The sequence below is a fragment of the Lineus longissimus genome, chromosome 6, assembly GCF_910592395.1.
Source record: "Lineus longissimus chromosome 6, tnLinLong1.2, whole genome shotgun sequence".
NCBI lineage: Eukaryota > Metazoa > Nemertea > Pilidiophora > Heteronemertea > Lineidae > Lineus > Lineus longissimus.
In genome coordinates, this window is record NC_088313.1 from 3048744 (window position 1) to 3068178 (window position 19435).

Here is a 19435-nt window from a genome sequence, read left to right on the forward strand (position 1 = left end):
ACTGCTTTTTTATGGCGGATTGCGGTCAAACCCTAATCATTTGTTCTAACTGAATTCTTTGCCTGCTTCAAATAGAGCAGCATTGAACCATGTTGGTACAGAGGACCTGGTCATATCAACAACACTGCTGAGGAAACATCTGAATTCGTTTTGGTCATTATTTGGAAGGGATACTGAACAATTCAGTAAAGGGTTCTTTCTATTCTCCGTGCAAAAAATGACGTGTAATTTTTTTATATCAAACAACCACCTAAACATGATACCACTGGGCACATTCAGGTATACAAACAGGGTACAACACCTTCACCTCACTGGTAACACCCTGGGGGACTTCACTGGTAAAGAAGACTTCAAGGATCTGCCAGAGCTAAAGGAACTCCGGTCGAATCATTTTAGATTTGGTTGTATGGCCCCACAAGTCCCCGAAGAGAATTGTTTTCCAAAGATGGACCCGTTCTCTTCCTGCACTGATCTCATCCGCATAGGCGCCTTGCGGATCTTTCTGTGGATACTTGGGACCATTGCTGTGGGCGGAATATCCTCGTACTCCTCCTGAGGATATTGACAAAGGAACCAACGACGGCGAACACCACGATCATCACAAGCCTCGCCGTGTCCGACCTCCTCATGGGCGTGTACTTGTACATCATCGCGGCTGCGGACACCACATTCAGGGGGTACTACATCGAGGTTGACTGGACCTGGAGGGAGGGCATCGGATGTAAGATTGCCGGATTCCTCTCTGTCTTATCAAGCGAGGTGTCCGTCTTCACTTTGACTGTCATGTCAGTGAATCGTTTCCTGGTTGTGGTGTTCCCGTTCAGCAAGCAAAAGATCAACTTCAAGAAGGCGAAGATATTGGTGGCATCAATATGGATCTTTGGGGTCATTTTAGCCGGTGCACCGTTCTGTGTTGACTACTTGCGACATTCGTACTATTCAAGATCTGGCGTCTGCCTCTCGCTCCACCAGACATCAGAACCCGCCCCAGGCTGGGAGTACTCGGTCGCCATCTTTTTAGGACTCAACCTCGTTGCGTTCATGATCATCGCTGTACTATACACTTGGATGTACGTCATCATCAAATGCTCTGTCGATATGATGAAACACAAGACCAGTCGGAAGAAGGGAGAGAACAAGGAACTAGTCGTTGCCCTCAACGTCCTGACTGACTTTGCTTGCTGGATGCCCATCATAATTCTAGGTGAGTAAATATTGGCACATTCGTGTTGAACAGGTTTCAAGCAGAACAACTACACGTCCACTAGTGTTTGACACTCCCGACTCAAACACCAAATATGTTAATGATAGTGCTCATGTCGAACAAACAGTACCGTTTGAGGAGTAAACCAAATCATTGGAGCATATTTCACGATTAATTCGCATAATTGGACACCATCGCCACAACTTGGATGCCTCTTTACAAACCCTTTCTGGAATCCATGCATGTAGGTGCTGACCTCAAACAGGGTCTACCCTGGGGCCCTTTCGGTCGTATAACGTTTGCGACAACATGGTACGATACGAAATCGACTCAAGCTTGTGAGTGTAAACTTGATTGTAGTTTAGAGCATCGTAAAAATTAGATGTGGCTGTTCAGTTCGTAATGCCAAGTTGAGGGAGGAATCATGATAATTCAGTTTCGCGTTTCGCTTTCAGGTTTGGCTGCGATCTCCGGGAAAGTCACGATCCCTGGTGATGTCTACGCCTGGATTGCAGTATTTGTGCTGCCGATCAACAGCGCTATGAACCCAATTCTCTACACACTGTCGTCTCTCGATCGAATCAAGTAGGTGACTTGATATTTCCTTTGGATGACTCTTACCTTGAATTATGGGTGCTCTAGATGAGCTATGGACGGATTTCATTATGATATACGGAATAAATCAAGGATTTAAATCCGTGCTTGTGATGTTTAAGGTTACTGTTTCCTGGCTATTCCTGTGGGTTGCTATAACCTCTGTTAGAACCAAAAAGTGACTATCAGTGCCATTGTATAAGACGTTAATGGCTTCCTCATCCACAGTAGACAACTACAATAAACATACTCGTCATTTCATATTTGCTCATCAAAAGCTGGAGACTCGTATATACGGCTTTTAATCTTTGACCAGCCCTACCAAGTATTTCCAACTGAAATGTCCATCAGCTGATATAACGTTTTTCTTTTAGACTGATATGTGGAAAGAAAGAACCACAGTTGGATTACTCTTGAAGCACTAGGACGAATGTGTCTACCCATCAGTAAAAAAGCTTTAAAAAATAAGTACTTATATCAGATATTGACTTGCAGCTGATCCTCCTCTTCGCTGTCCCCCTAATGATGCAGGGTTAGAGTGAATCTAGCCCAACGATGCAGCTGATCTCACTCACTTCCTACGAGTTGATATTTCTATGTTAACCCTTTTGCTGCCAAGCAATTTTTTTTTTTTTGAGTCCTCAGTGCCAAGCAATTTTAGGTTAAATTGAAAAAAATTTATATGATCAATTTAAATATTTTTCCTGAGAAAACTATTGGAGATATGTCAAAACAATGCACACGGAAGTTGTTCAGTATGACCTGGACTTCAAATTAAAATTTTTAAAAAGTAGGTCACGCCCTAATTTGCATGCCGCCATCTTGAATAACTAATGAGAATTGAAGATTTTGTAGAATAAACCACTGTAATTTGGAATAAATGTAATAATACAACTAATAAAACTATTTTTATGCATCTGCATGTTTCTTTACTCTTTCCTTTCTAAGTCCATAACCTTGTAAACCCTGAATTTGTATTGCTTTGTAACAAAATTGCCAAGAAATACCGATGCGTTATTTACAGAAATCGAGCAAAATTCTTCAAAATTCAATGATCAGCCATTTACTTTGTAGACCAAAAATTACTACTTATGGTGATATGTTGGGACTAAATTACATACCTTCACTCCCTAGAGCTCCTTTTTAGTGCTACCAGAGAACTAATAGTAGATAGGGGGGTCAGGGGTCCCTATGGAGGGGGCCTGGTATAAAACAGCTAAAATTCAGGGTTTCCTCAACTAAACATAAAGGTTCAAAGTTTCTCAGCCAAATGTCCTGTCATAGAATGTATGTAGCAGTCAGATAACTCTATTCTAATAATTGACAACTGCTTGGTACCTTTCGAAACAGTTCTTTGAATCATGCATGATATCCAATTCATCGAGTACCTGTGATAATGACATCCGATTCGCCATTTTGTGAACTTTTGGAAGTGATTTTCACCCGAAATCTCAGCAAATCGATATATAACATGTACAGTAGAAACGTAGCGTGGTAACTCCTCTACCACGCCATCTATAGGTATATACCATAAACGACGCTAGCAGACGAAAAACCAATGTATTTTCACCACATAGGAAAATTTCGCCAAAATGCGAAGTTGGCAGCAAAAGGAACAAAAGTCATTGTGCAGAAATGCGAAGTTGGCAGCAAAAGGGTTAACTGTAGGATTACGATACTGAGTCGTCTGTATTGCAGCACCACTCATGCACTCCAGCGCTCTCTGCATCGCGGGATACAATATCCGCGCAGCGCGCACGGCATCCCGCGTCCTCTTTGTCGTTTCCCTTCAACAACCTTAGGTTGTCATTCCATCAGTATCTTGGGAAGTTTTGCTAGTTCAGTTCAAGACACGTGTCCAAACCAATTACGCTACTGATCTTATAAGGGGGAAAATGGGATAGATCGATCAACAGGGAGAAATTGGGTTGTTATTCCGTATATTATTTTGTTTACGATTCCTTGGGCCAGGGCAAAATTCTACCCTCATGTTTTCCAAAGATCCAAAATAGTTTGAAATTGTTTTGTGGACTCACCGACTAATATCGTGGTAACAATTCCATTTGGAGCTTTTCTTGTTTCTTGACTTTCAGTTGACGAAGATGATGAGGACGGTTCTCCTAAGGTAGTCAACTGTTACCCAGAGGGCAGTCATCTCCTGCCTTACGTGGTGGAGGAGTCCAATATGCTGAACCTCGCCCACGCCATAAAGACCGAAACGCCCTCACTGCCGCTGCGGGACATGCGCAGCGTGCTAACGGATGTGGCCAAAGCCAAGGCATCGTTGCACGTTGTAGGATATACCAATTGAGTGCGTCGTTTTAAAAGCTGTTAGAGACTTGCTTTCGACGAGTAATTTCATGTTAGGTTATCGACTTGACTCGATGTTGCACCACTAGATTCCATAGGCTCTCTTAATTGTATTGGCTCGATATCTTAATTTCACTTTTACATGTTCGTGTGTTCGTGTCGATAGGACAGAATTATATGGCTTTTAAGATGTTCGACAATTGGTTTGCTTGTTCAACATAGACGGTGTGGCGTTTGAACTTTATACGAAGCGTCACGATGAAAACGACCACACACCGATGCGTTACTATGGAAAGGACAACAAACCGAGCATCACTACGGAAAGGTCAATAAACCGAGCGTCACTATTGAAAGGACAACAAACCGAGCGTCACTATTGAAAGGACAACAAACCGAGCGTCACTATGGAAAGGTCAATAAACCGAGCGCCACTATGGAAAGGACAACAAACCGAGCATCACTATGGAAAGGTCAACAAACCGAGCGTCACTATTGAAAGGACAACAAACCGAGCGTCACTATGGAAAGAATAACAAACCGAGCGTCACTATGCAAAGGAAAGCAAACCGAGCATCACTATGGAAAGGACAACAAACCGAGCGTCACTATGGAAAGGTCAACAAACCGAGCGTCACTATTGAAAGGACAACAAACCGAGCGTCACTATGGAAAGGATAACAAACCGAGCGTGACTATGCAAAGGAAAACAAACCGTATAAGAATCTAATGGGCGTTATGATGCTAACCTTACCGACACGTTCTTGCTATAAGCATGCTGTAACTGGATAATTTCCAATACAACATCTATGCGCAACAGATATTTCTTTCTAACAGCAGAACCCGGCTTACACACGATATATGAGATGATATTCATAGGGCACATCTTCCTCAGTTTTATTAATGTATGTACTGAAAATAAAGATCCAGAGGTTTCGTTATCCACCAAAAAAACAAAACTCGTGAAAATTCTATTTTTCCTGAAATCTTCGCGTATCACAAAAACGAAGAGGCGTGAAAACTCCTTGACGGTTTACAATTATTATTTCACATTCTCCAAACAGACACAACACAATATAGTAGAACCGCCTTGTCACGCTACTATTACATGTACTGCGCGGAGTATGTTTACTTCATTGTCTAGACGCGTAAATTGGTTTCTGCTAGGGCAGGTTGTGTGGTCAGGGTCTTTATGGCTAAGTATAAGTGACAGAGCCTTGTAGAGGTATCATAACTAAATCCGTTGAACGTGGAATGATGGTTGATACAGGCTTGCAAACACACCATCTTTCTGCTGCACGTCTCCGATTGCATTCCACATCTCTGCTAAAATATATAATGCGGTAAAATGGTTCCCTCTCCAAATTGTACTCCGATTAATGGATCTTGTATTTCAGAACAAATCTATTCCGGTAAGAAAAGTGATTAATTTAATCCGGTCACAGGTGCAGCGATCCCGTTCCAATCGGTCATATAAAAAGGAAGCGTTGATACAATTACTAGTACGGAAACTCTCAAAAGGCACAGTGCACTAAAGACGAGCAGAATGAGTAACACGCTCGCGATCGACTCTTTAGTGCGAGAGGTTCTATGACCAGTTTCAAGCCAGGACTGAAGACGCTGCTCTTCTGTGAAAGCGCCCGTGAGCAGGACTCTTGGGATTGGGCGCTATACATTGTACAAGACACTAATACTAGTGACTTTCAGCACCGTCAAAACGTATCAAGTATCCGCATGGAAAATACGTATGGCGCCTACGGGTAAGTGACACGTAAGTAGGACATAAAATTGAGCTTCAGCATCGATTTCATCCGTGTGCAATTTGTAAACAGCTGAAGAGATACCAGGCAATGCAAAACCTCTAATTTCTTCAAAAAACACATCAACGTGATCTACAATATTTCTCAAATCATGATATCATAGAGATAGAAGATGGAAGAGTCTCAATTTAGCTGCAAATGCAAGTTAAATTGTTCAATTTCATACATACTGCTTCCCGCATGGAATACAGTTCTTGCGTTTTTCCGTATACTTATACGGTAGCACTTGTCGTGTAAACTACACAAACCAATGACGTCGTTCAGAAGGCGTCACTGCGGATGCATTCGCAAGAATGGCACTAGGATTATGCTGTATCTATCCCTGTACTCCTTTCTGTTACAGGATCCCGTTTAAGAAAACTTCAGCTTCTTCACAGTTTTCGCAGCTGCCCATTTTGGTCTGCGCCTGGTGGGCAAACATTCTTTATCAACTATTTGAAAACTATATATTGAGAAAAGATCACACAAATATCAAAAAGTGAGATAATTTTGAGGAGAACTACTTTAGCCGATTCACTCTGCCACTCGCGCGACCTCGTCATAATCGTCACGTGGTGACGACGAGGATTGATTTTTCAATAAGGCGACCTGGAATGGTATTCGAGGGACTACGTCCGTTCCCTAGCCTCGTTGTCCCAAGTAGCCCAACTGATATTAGTTGAAAATTATACCGCAGATCTGGAGAATAAAGACGTTCCTGAGAATTGTCGAGCTAGTTACTTCGGAAGATCTGACCTACAAAGAGATTTGTTCTATTGAACGTTGTTGGTATAGTCGAAAGGATGACTTCACGGCGAGGATCATCGTAATAATGCGAATAATGCGGAATAATGGTGTGATACTGACTAGTCGGATACTGATGTTATCAATCCCTTATCCTAGGTTCATTTGCTGGCTGCAACGCGAGTTGATCAATAGATGATGGTTATCAATATATAAATGGATGTCGTTTGGAAAGAACGATAATTGCTTCTAAAAAGACCATACAGTTAATCAATTATCGGTAAAACTATCTATTGAATTCTAAATTTCTATTTCACTTCAGGTGATCAGGAGGCTCCAGATTCAGACCAAGTTGTTTCTCGCCACAACTTGGACAAAGACACTCTAATATTCTTTGTAGTCCTCTTGATCGATGAGAAAAGAAGAAATACACTACACCCATACCACTGAAATGTGAAACGACATTAATACATGTACAATGTAGTTATAGAGATATGAAAAGGTATATTTTCACAAATCAACCCCTCAATGAATGCAACTGAGTTGGTCAGTAACCCACCAGCACAGTAGCCAGAATGCAGTATGGCGGTATATGATAATGAAGAGCCTATGTAACATTATGGTTATGAAGATACAACCCACAGGGATGTTTCATTTAACATAATTATAATAAAAATGTCGCACAAGATAAAGGCCGTTGTCACTCAACCTCGTTTACCCAGGGGTCATTGCGCGCTCCTGAATGCTAATCAAGTAGACCCCGGATGTAGAGGTTGCAGCTTGGGTGCCTCGTTGGCCTGTGGCTGCTGACGTAATAAATATCATGTGACCCGGAACCATTGCACTGACCAATCATGGTTGTTATGCTGAAATGGACATCATTTTGGTACCAGGCCATAATTACCAAATTTCCGACGACTGCTTTTTTATGGCGGATTGTGGTCAAACTCTAATCATTTGTTCTAACTGAATTCTTTGCCTGCTTCAAATAAAGCAGCATTGAACCATGTTGGTACAGAGGCCCTGGTCATATCAACACCACTGCTGAGGAAATATCTGAATTCGTTTTGGTCATTATTTGGAAGGGATACGGAACAATTCAGTAAAGGGTTATTTCTATTCTCCGTGCAAAAATGACGTGTAATTTCTTTTATATCAAACAACCACCTAAACATGAAACCATGGGCACATTCAGGTATACAATTCAATTCAATTCAAATAAGACTTATATAGCGCAATTATCCAATAACGTATGATTGCTCGGCTGCGCTTTGAAAACAAAGTCACCATAATCTCGACTTCAGCACCTTTTTGAATGTGCTCACAGTTGGAGCATTTCGCACATTCATGTCTAGTCTGTTCCAGAGTTGCGTAGCATCCACCACAAAACTTCTGCCACCATATGATGCAAGGCGGTACCTGGGTACTTGGAGCAAACCTAGGTTCTGGGACCTCAGGGATCGGCTGGGTTCATACAGTGGCACAATATCTGATAGATAGCATGGGGCAAGGTCAGCTTTGCACTTAAACAAAAGGAGTGACACCTTGAAGTCAATTCTTTGAGGAATGGGAAGCCAGTGTAGCCTCCTGAGCACGGGTGTAATGTGCTGGTCACGACGAGTTCGAGTTATTTTCCAGGCTGCATGATTTTGTGTAAGTTGGAGTTTGTGCATTAGGTTCTTGGTAATGCCGGCAAGGAGGCTGTTGCAATAATCCAGTCTTGTTAACACAAGGGATTGGATCAGGAGTTTAGCTGCACTTTCGGTAAGACAATTGCGTATCCGGCCAATGTTCCGAAGATGGTACGTTGCAGATTTTACAACACTATTCACTTGATTTTCCATTGACATTGTTTGATCGAAAAGAACTCCCAGGTTTCTCACTGGTCCTGTTGTCACTTGGACGTCAATCCCCGCTGCTGAGAGGGACTCTATATTGAGACGGTTCAAAGCTTGCTGAGAGCCAAACAACTTGAGTTCAGTTTTCGTTGGGTTCCCCTTGAGCATGTTCTTGGCTAACCGGTCCTGAATCTTGAGCAGGCAATCCTCTAGCTGAACAATTTTCTGCTGTGCTTGCCTATTGGCAATGCAACATAGACTTGAGTGTCGTCAGCGAAGCCATGACGTAGGGTAGAGAAACTGATAATCAGGTCGCCAAGTGGTAGGATATAGATAAGGAAAAGAATAGGCCCAAGTACAAGCAAGGTACAACACCTTAACCTCACTGGTAACACCCTGGGGGACTTCACTGGTAAAGAAGACTTCAAGGATCTGCCAGAGCTAAAGGAACTCCGGTCGAATCATTTTTAGATTTTGTTGTATGACCCCACAGGTCCCCGAAGAGAACTGTTTTCCAAAGATGGACCCGTTTTCTTCCTGCACTGATCTCATCCGCATAGGCGCCTTGCGGATCTTTCTGTGGATACCTGGGACCATTGCTGCGGGCGGGAATATCCTCGTACTCCTCCTGAGGATATTGACAAAGGAACCAACGACGGCGCAAGCCTCGCCGTGTCCGACCTCCTCATGGGCGTGTACTTGTACATCATCGCGGCAGCGGACACCACATTCAGGGGGTACTACATCGAGGTTGACTGGACCTGGAGGGAGGGCATCGGATGTAAGATTGTCGGATTCCTCTCCGTCTTATCAAGCGAGTTGTCCGTCTTCACTTTGACTATCATGTCAGTGGATCGTTTCCTGGTTGTGGTGTTCCCGTTCAGTAAGCAAAAGATCAATTTCAAGAAGGCGAAGATATTGGTTGCATCAATATGGATCTTTGGGGTCATATTAGCCGGTGCAACGTTCTGTGTTGACTACTTGCGACATTCGTACTATTCAAGATCTGGCGTCTGTCTCTCGCTCCACCTGACATCAGAACCCGCCCCAGGATGGAAGTACTCGGTCGCCATCTTTTTAGGACTCAACCTCGTTGAATTCATGATCATCGCTGTACTATACACTTGGATGTACGTCATCATCAAACGCTCTGTCGATATGATGAAACACAAGACCAGTCGGAAGAAGGGAGAAAACAAGGAACTAGTCGTTGCCCGCAAGATGGCGCTGATCATCCTAAGTGACTTTGCTTGCTGGATGCCCATCATAATTCTAGGTGAGTAAATATTGGCACATTCGTGTCGAACAGGTTTCAAGCAGAACAACTACACGTCCACTGGTGTTTGACACTCCCGACTCAAACACCAAATATGTTAATGATAGTGCTCATGTCGAACAAACAGTACCGTTTGAGGAGTAAACCAAATCATTTGAGCATATTTCACGATTAATTGGACACCATCGCCACGACTTGGATGCCTCTGTACAAACCCTTTCTGGAATCCATGCATGTAGGTGCTGACCTCAAACAGTGGCTACCCTGGGGCCCTTTCGGTCGTATAACATTTGCGACAACATGGTATGATACGAAATCGACAGTATTTGTGCTGCCGATCAACAGCGCTATGAACGCAATACTCTACACATTGTCGTCTCTCGATCTCATCAAGTAAGTGACTTGATATTTCCTTTGGATGACTCTTACCTTGAATATTGGGTGCTCTAGATGAGCTATGGACGGATTTCATTATGATTTACAGAATAAATCAAGCATTTAAAACCGTGCTTGTGATGTTTAAGGTTACTTTTTCCTGGCTATTCCTGTGGGTTGCTATAACCTCTGTTAAAACCAAAAAGCTACTATCAGTGCCGTTGTATAAGACGTTAAGGGTTTCCTCATCCACAGTAGACAACTACAATAAACATACTCGTCATTTCATATTTGCTCCTCAAAAGATTGAGACTCGTATATACGGCTCTTAATCTTCGACCAGCCCTACCAAGTATTTCCAATTGAAATGACCATCGGCTGATATAACGTTTTTCATTTAGACTGATATGTGGAAAGAAAGAACCACAGCTGGATTACGCTGGAAGCACTAGGACGAATGTGTCTACCCGTAAGTAAAAAGGCTTTTAAAAATAAGTACTTATATCAGATATTGACTTGCGGCTGATCCTCCTCTTCGCTGTCCCCCAAATGATGCAGGGTAAGAGTGAATCTAGCCCAGCGATGCAGCTGATCTCATTCACTTCCTACGAGTTGATATTTCTATGTCAACTGTAGGATTACGATCCTGAGTCGTCTGTATTGCAGCACCACTCATGCACTTCAGCGCTCTTTGCATCGCAGGATACGATATCCGCGCAGCGCGTACGGCATCCCGCGTCCTCTCTGTCGTTTCCCGTCAACAACCTTAGGTTGTCATTCCATCAGTATCTTGGGAAGTTTTGCTAGTTCAGTTCAAGACACGTGTCCAAACCAATTACGCTATTGGGTTGTTATTCCGTATATTATTTTGGTCACGATTCCTTGGGCCAGGGCAAAATTCTACCCTCATGTTTTCCAAAGATCCAAGACAGTTTGAAACTATTTTGTGGACTAACCGACTAATATCGTGGTAACAATGTCATTTGGAGCTTTTCTTGTTTCTTGACTTTCAGTTGACGAAGATAATGAGGACGGTTCCCCTAAGGTAGTCAACTGTTACCCAGAGGGCAGTCATCTCCTGCCTTACGTGGTGGAGGAGTCCAATATGCTGAACCTCGCCCACTCAATGAAGACTGAAACGCCCTCACTGCCGCTGCGGGACATGCGCAGCGTGCTAAAGGATGTGGCCAAAGCCATGGCATCGCTGCATGAAAGAGGCCTGATTGCGAGCAGTGTGACTGTAAATAACGTTGGGATAATTGTCAGCACCGGAAATGAGGTAAGACAAGTTGATTTCGGCTACTCTATGAGGATTCATTTTACGAAAGATATTGTCCTTGTGAGCAACAGTTTCTGACACAATGTGCTCTTGCTGTCTCTTTTGACAGCCCTGCTGTGACCCACTGGACTGGCCATCACTTGACTTCTTAAAGGGTAACTACCGGCAAACGCAAGGTAGGTCAGGATTAGTTACGGTACACGAAGTTGTCGGTATGGCCTTTTCAGTCTCACTATCGAAACTTTATACCTACCGCTGAATCAAAAATGTCTTTTTAGACTTTCAATTTACCTCCTAGTTTCTGCCTTCCTTTAAGTGACGCATTTCATGATGCAGTGGCACAAGAGTGCTGGCATCTTAAAATCGAGTGTTTCCTTGAATTGCGATACGCCGCGATCAGTTCGTTTCCCCAAGTCGAAATGTTGGATACTGAAGAATGGATCTTCCAGCGACCTGGCCGGTGCGGGCGGCTAGCGGTGTGACTGGAAAATTACTGTTGCACTAAGGTTGCATAGCAACAATGCATTTTAAAGCAAGTGGCCAACTTTAGCTGTACAATAATCAGACTAGACCATATTATCCTATTTCAGAAAGTAACGATGACTTGCAACGTCAAATCGGCATTCCTATGTTCAGGCGTGAAACAAGCCCTGATTCCGAGAGATTTGAAAGATAATATCCAGGATTTCGGCAACCTATGCAAGCGACTCTTACGTCTCCACACCATGAACAAAAATTAGCATTAAAGAAGTTATATGGGATCAGTTTTTGTTCACTGTGATAGGATATACCAATTGAGTGCGTCGTTTTAAAAGCTGTTAGAGACTTGCTTTCGACGAGTAATTTCATGTTAGGTTATCGACTTGACTCGATGTTGCACCACTAGATTCTATAGGCTCTCTTAATTGTATTGGCTCGATATCTTAATTTCACTTTTACATGTTCGTGTGTTCGTGTAGATAGGACAGAATTATATGGCTTTTAAGATGTTCGACAATTGATTTGCTTGTTCAACATAAACGGTGTGGCGTTTCAACTTTATACGAAGCGTCACGATGAAAACGACCACACACCGATGCGTTACTGTGGAAAGGACAACAAACCGAGCGTCACTATGGAAAGGACAACAAACCGAGCGCCACTATTGAAAGGACAACAAACCGATCGTCACTATGGAAAGGAAAACACACTGAGCGTCACTATTGAAAGGACAACAAACCGATCGTCACTATGGAAAGGAAAACACACTGAGCGTCACTATTTAAAGGACAACAAACCGATCGTCACTATGGAAAGGAAAACGAACTGAGCATCACTATTGAAAGGACAACAAACCGAGGAGAACCCGGCTTACACACGATATATGAGATGATATTCATAGGGCACATACATCTTCCTCAGTTTTATTAATGTATGTACTGAAAATAAAGATCCAGAGGTTTCGTAATCAACCAAAGAAACAAAACTCGTGAAAATTATATTTTCCTGAAATCTTCGCGTATCACAAAAACGAAGAGGCGTGAAAATTCCTTGACGGTTTACAATTATTATTTCACATTCTCCAAACAGACACAACATAATATAGTAGAACCGCCTTGTCACGCTACTATTACATGTACTGCGCGGAGTATGTTTACTTCATTGTCTAGACGCGTAAATTGGTTCTGCAAGGGCAGGTTGTGTGGTCAGGGTCTTTATGGCCAAGTATAAGTGACAGAGCCTTGTGGAGGTATCATAACTAAATCCGTTGAACGTGGAATGGTAGATACAGGCTTGCAAACACACCATCTTTCTGCTGCACGTCTCCGATTGCATGAGTCGGGTTGCGGTGGTAGTTGGGTTGAAAAGTTTCAAGAAGTATTGTTGACAACCGCGAACTGAAAGTAAGATAAGACGTGCAGTTTACAAACGACTAAGCTGTGCGTATAGATTTACCAGTATACACTCCATATTAGTACTGCAAACTTGGCTGTATCTGGTATGTCGCGTTGCACATTTGAACCAACACATCTTTCCCGAAACTGAAGGACTATACACCTTCAACCACATCTCCGTTTTCGTAGTTTTTAGCCCAATTCTCCTGCACTAAACAGGTCTATTGTATAACCACATGCATTGGCATGGGCCACGTTGCTCAATATTATAGGCGACAGCATTGCCGTTGGCGGTTTAGGTCCTAACCTTTCATGTCTTTCCCTCGAACGTCTTTAACTACAATCGCCCTCAGGGCTACCTTCCTGCCTTTAACCTGACCTCCAATGTATATCCTTTTTGTTGAAAGAAAATATCTACTGTACCTCATTACTTCAGTCACCCGCCAATCGTTCCCGGAGAGGCGAAATTGAGTTGCCAACCCGTAACGCGTACCTTTATCACTGTGATAACCAGTGAGATCACCAGCTTGGACCTGTAAAGACATAACAGCTTCACGTAGTACAACACGAGTAGGCAGGGCTGAAAAAGAGGTAAGTTAACACACATACGGCGCACAGGGCGACTGGATCGCCATTAAAAGTTGACATCGATATTGCTGATTTGCTCACAATGTCATGCGATTGGATTTTGTCTCTAGCCCTGCATCTTCTATATTGTTTTTTCAACTCTATACTCTACTTGTTAGTAACCAACGACAAGCCTTTTACTATTGTTTTAGTATGAGTGCGGGTCACTTGCAGAGGGTGTATTAAAATCAAAGGAAAATTTATGGCGAGAGAGACCAATTACACGAAACCGTGATTGGTCGTAGCAAGCGGACACAAAAGAAGCAGGCAAAGAATTTCTTTATTTTATTGGACGTTAAGCCATGCGAGCACTACGATATAAGGGCCTTATTATCTTTTTGATTAATGAAGTACCCATACATGATGTACACCGTGTTGGTGTCTTTCCCAGCATGCCCAGCAGATGTTTTCTTGGCTAATATTTGTTACTTCTTTGTTAGGTGTAAAGGAATAATCCACTTTAATGGATAAACATCTCAAATATGTCATATCGTAAATCAAAGTACATTGTAATTAGTTTCAATAGACAATAGTACTTGACTAATGACCGATCCAGAAGTATTAAGGTAGCAGGAAGGGTTGGGCGTTTGTGGTTTCTGAGTCTGAGGGGGTTGGTGTCTGTTGACTGTGCTTTAAGAGAGACTAGGCATGGCGCCAGTCTCTCTTAAAGCACAGTCAACAGGCATTTGGTCTCAGTATTTGGGTTTTGATTGCCATGACTGTACCCCTGTAAAAGTCAGAGGAGGAGAAGTTTGGAATGATGAAAGCATTGAAGAAGAAGAAATGTTATTATTGAGGAAAGCAAAATTTATTATGAGACTAGAAGGCAGTGTCCTGATTTGATTATTTTGAAAATGGCGGTCTGAACACATTAAAAGGTGGAACATGGCATTTTATCGACTTTGAAGTGTTCTGCAGTTAAAGGGAGACTATAGGCAGCAGCTAGGTAGGCAAGATAAAGTCATACAAATTTGCCAATAGGGGTCAGTCATATCTCTAGGCATGGCGCCAGTCTCTCTTAAAGCACAGTCAACAGGCATTTGGTCTTAGTATTTGGGTAAGTACAGAATCAAGGCAGCTCAGAGACCAATGATTGAACGATGCTGTTGACAAGTCCAAGGATACTGCATCAGTCACGACCAACTTCTCATCAGAAAGCGTCACCACCAGCATATTCAATGTTCAGTTCCAACCTGTACCAGTCCAATGCACGCCTGTCATGGTCAGCAGTGGTCAGCTTAGCGCGATATGGAACATTCTTCCGAAACTCAAGCGAGGGAAGTCTGCTCATTAGCCTATCTCGCGCACTGCTCCTTCTTGTGAAACATCGTAGTGAAATCGTGGTACAGTGGGGCGTCCTCGAGGATTGCAGCTGGTCGGACAGACGTGAGGTGGAATGTGGGCGGCTGCACTTCTTCGTTGATGTGCGATGGCAGATAGCACAGTTGTTGCGTTGCATGACAGCTGAAAGTGAATGTGATATCATAGAACTGAGGCGTTTGCAATGAGACTATAGGTGAAGTAGAAGCAAGGAGTGAAATGGGCCATCTTCCAGTGACTAATATACAGAGTAAGGGCACTGGGTGTTGTTAGATTCAGCATTGAATGTATTCCTCGTACAAGCGTGAATAGTGTGGACATACAGTGAGAGGTGAGAGACCCCTATTGACTACTTCTTGTAACTTTATCTTGGATATTATATTAGTATTGAACTTCTAGCCATGGAATATGAAGAAATTGAAGTTGTTGGCATGGAATATGAAAAATTATTCAACAGTGAAAGACATTATTCCATGAGGCTTTGCCGTGATCGCAAAGGACGCGACGCGATTGGTTCACATGCTAATGAGGTATGAAAATGATAATTACCTCTACAATGCTACTTGGATAGCGACTGTGTCGTTGATTGCAACAGTGGTCGATGTCAATGTGTGCCTGTAATGTCAATGAAGTATGATGAGGTGATGACGATAGTGCAATTATTAAATATTGGCAAGAGATCATACTACAACATAGGTCTTGTTTTTGACAGATGACTGTGCGACATTCCCATTGGGTCTTGTTAGAGTCAGCGCTGCATGTATTCCTTGTACAAGCTTGAATAGTTGTGACGGACTTTGAGGGGTAAGAGACCCCTATCGGCTACTTCGTCTAACTTTATCCTGCCTACCTAGCTGCTAGCAATAGTGCCCCTTTATCAAGAGTGAAACCCACTGTGCGGGGCTAAGAAATTACCTTTATAATCCTAGTTGGATAACCACTGTGTAGATGATTTGAAGAGTGCTATGTGGATGTGTGCCTGTAATGTCAATGAAAGTATCATGAGGTGATGACGATAGTGGAATGACGAAATATTGGAAAGAGATCTATTCCTAGAAGAACATATGTCCTGTTTTGACTAGGTGGTGCATTTTAGAATCAGCAGTGAGCACGGTGTCGAAAGTATTGTTATAGGGCCTTCCCTAGGCCCATGGGGTTAAATTTACAATCCACGATTGAAAAGACGTAGTTTGATCGCATTCAACTATAAATCCATTGAACAGTTGTAAACACAAGTGAAATAGACCAAAACAAGTGATTTTGGGGCTTTGGTTTAGACGCATGCGCCACATGCGCCATGCGGGCTAAACGGTTCATGTGAACTTGTTGACATCTACATGATCTAGTGCTGTTATTGGTCATGGTACATGGTAGGCCTAATCATCATGGCTATATGTTTCAGAAAAAGCTCGGAGTAAAATGAACAGCCGATGAATAATGACGTTGTTCATGTTTACCATGTTTACTAGCACATAGCCATAGGGTATGCACTGGCCAGTGCACTTTCTGCACGTCGTCATGGTCATGTACGTGATACATTGCATATTTTGTTTTTTGAATGCGCATGCTTTTTAGGCAAAATCACTTGTACCAACACTAATGAATAATGTCTTCTTATCCCTATGACTCCATACACAGTGAGGGCATTGTCCCATTCCCATCAAATGGTAACTTATTGTACCGTATGGGCGGTATTAGGGTGGAAGTTGGGGAGCAGATACCTACCGTTGCACGCCTGTCATAATCAGCAGTGATGAGCTTAGCGCGATATGGAACATTCTTCAGAAACTCAAGCGAGGGAAGTCTGCTCATTAGCATATCTCGCGCACTGCTCCTTCTTGTGAAACATCGTAGTGAAATCGTAATGGAAAACGTCTGGCTTTGCGCCAGACGTTGAGACTAATAAGTGAAGAACTAATAGGTAAAGAACTTCTACTTGCACGAGACTGCTCTGATAAAATTATCATTGCAGAGACTACGATGACGTACACATATATTTTTTACAATCAAAAATGCCCTCAAAAGACGACATGGAATGATTATTTTATTGATATTTCCTACTATATACCTTCCAATTATCACTTTATACAAATAGATCGGCGTTAGGTCGCATGCTTTTCTTTCCTGGTGACACTATAAAGCAAAATAGTTGCAACCCCGTAAATGCGCTATAAGTCCAATAATAAGTGACGGTGACCCGTTATAAATGTTTCGCCAGCTTCGCTTTTTTGCCGCTACGCGGCGCGTTGGGCCCTAGCGTCAAGCACTACTTGTTATAGAATTCGTGAGTGACAAGGATTCCTGCTGCAGTGTAAAACAAGTCATGGCGTCGATGCGACACGCAGACTACTAAGTATTCAGAAACAAGCAGACAGTAACCTTGAAGGGTATCGAAAACAATGTCTTATTTCCGATCGTAGAGTTTGTGACCTCTGTTGAGTGGACCAGGTCGAACGTCCTGGAAACGTCAGGGACGGGTCTGAATATATCCACATAGTACGTTTCGCTGTTGATTTTGTTGTACAGTTGCCATCCGATAACATATCCTTCTGCTTTGAACATGTGCGGAGCGGCCAAATGGACGATAACCCAACCGCTGTAGCTGCCGGGGAGAGCAGTCGGTTCCTGTCCCTGAAGATACACATCCTTGCAGTTTGGGATGACAGCGACAGTTGGAAAAATATCGAAAAGCAGGAAACACAATGAGGTAATAAAAACTATTGGGTCAATTGCAATTCCACTCTGGCAGCTTGACAAACTCGTGATTTCTTCATTAGCAATACACATCTCTGCTAAAATATATAATGCGGCAAAATGGTTCCCTCTCCAAATTGTACTTCGATTAATGGATCTTGTATTTCAGAACAAATCTGTTCCGGTAAGAAAAGTGATTAATTTAATCCGGTCACAGGTTCAGCGATCCCATTCCAATCGGTCATATAAAAAGGAAGCGTTGATACAATTACTAGTACGGAAACTCTCAAAAGGCACAGTGCACTAAAGACGAGCAGAATGAGTAACTCGCTCGCGATCGACTCTTTAGTGCGAGAGGTTCTATGACCAGTTTCAAGCCAGGACTGAAGACGCTGCTCTTCTGTGAAAGCGCCCGTGAGCAGGACTCTTGGGAGTGGGCGCTATACATTGTACAAGACACTAATACTAGTGACTTTCAGCACCGTCAAAACGTATCCAGAAGTATTAAGGTAGCAGGAAGGATAGGGCGTTTGTGGTTTCTGAGTCTGAGGGGGTTGGTGTCTGTTGACTGTGCTTTAAGAGAGACTAGGCATGTCGCTAGTCTCTCTTCAAGCACAGTCAACAGGCATTTGGTCTCACTCTCAGTATTTGGGTAAGTACAGAATCAAGCCAGCTCAGAGAGCAATGATTGAACGATGCTGTGGACAAGTCCAAGAATACTGCATCAGTCACGACCAACTTCTCATCAGAAATCGTCACCACGAGCATATTCAATGTTCAGTTCCAACCTGTACCAGTCCAATGCACGCCTGTCATCCTGTCATGGTCAGCAGTAGTCAGCTTAGCGCGATATGGAACATTCTTCCGAAACTCAACCGAGGGAAGTCTGCTCATTAGCATATCTCGCGCACTGCTCCTTCTGGTCAAACATCGTAGTGAAATCGTAATGGAAAACGTCTTGCTTTGCGCCAGACTAATAAGTGAAGAACTAATAGGTAAAGAACTTCTACTTGCGCGAGACTGCTGTGATGAAATTATCATTGCAGAGACTCCGGTGACGTACACATATATTTTTTACAATCAAAAATGCCCTCAAAAGACGACATGGAATGATTATTTTATTGATATTTCCTACTATAAACCTTCCAATTATCACTTTATACAAATAGATCGGCGTTAGGTCGCATGCCTTTCTTTCCTGGTGACACTATAAAGCAAAATAGTTGCAACCCCGTAAATGCGCTATAAGTCCAATAATAAGTGACGGTGACCCGTTATAAATGTTTCGCTCGCTTCGATTTTTTGCCGCTACGCTGCGCTTTGGGCCCTTGCGTCAAGTATCCGCATGGAAAATACGTATGGCGCCTACGGGTAAGTGACACATAAGTAGGACATAAAATTGAGCTTCACCTACGATTTCATCCGCGTGCAATCTGTAAACAGCTGAAGAGATACCTGGCAATGCAAAACCTCTAATTTCTCCAAAAAAACACATCAACGTGAT

General features: G+C 42.8%; 1 long non-coding RNA gene and 1 pseudogene across 1 annotated transcript; one reads left to right on the top strand and one right to left on the bottom strand.

The window, feature by feature from the left end:
- Window positions 1–256: 256 nt before the first annotated feature.
- On the top strand, window positions 257–4109 carry LOC135489437 (G-protein coupled receptor GRL101-like; annotated as a pseudogene).
- A 10594-nt stretch (window positions 4110–14703) lies between these two features.
- On the bottom strand, window positions 14704–17025 carry LOC135489755 (uncharacterized). The gene is made up of 3 exons (XR_010447214.1): window positions 16153–17025; window positions 15787–15852; window positions 14704–15381 (listed from the first exon to the last, which is right to left on the bottom strand). It is a non-coding gene; the product is annotated as an uncharacterized LOC135489755 (long non-coding RNA).
- Between the last annotated feature and the right edge of the window lie 2410 nt (window positions 17026–19435).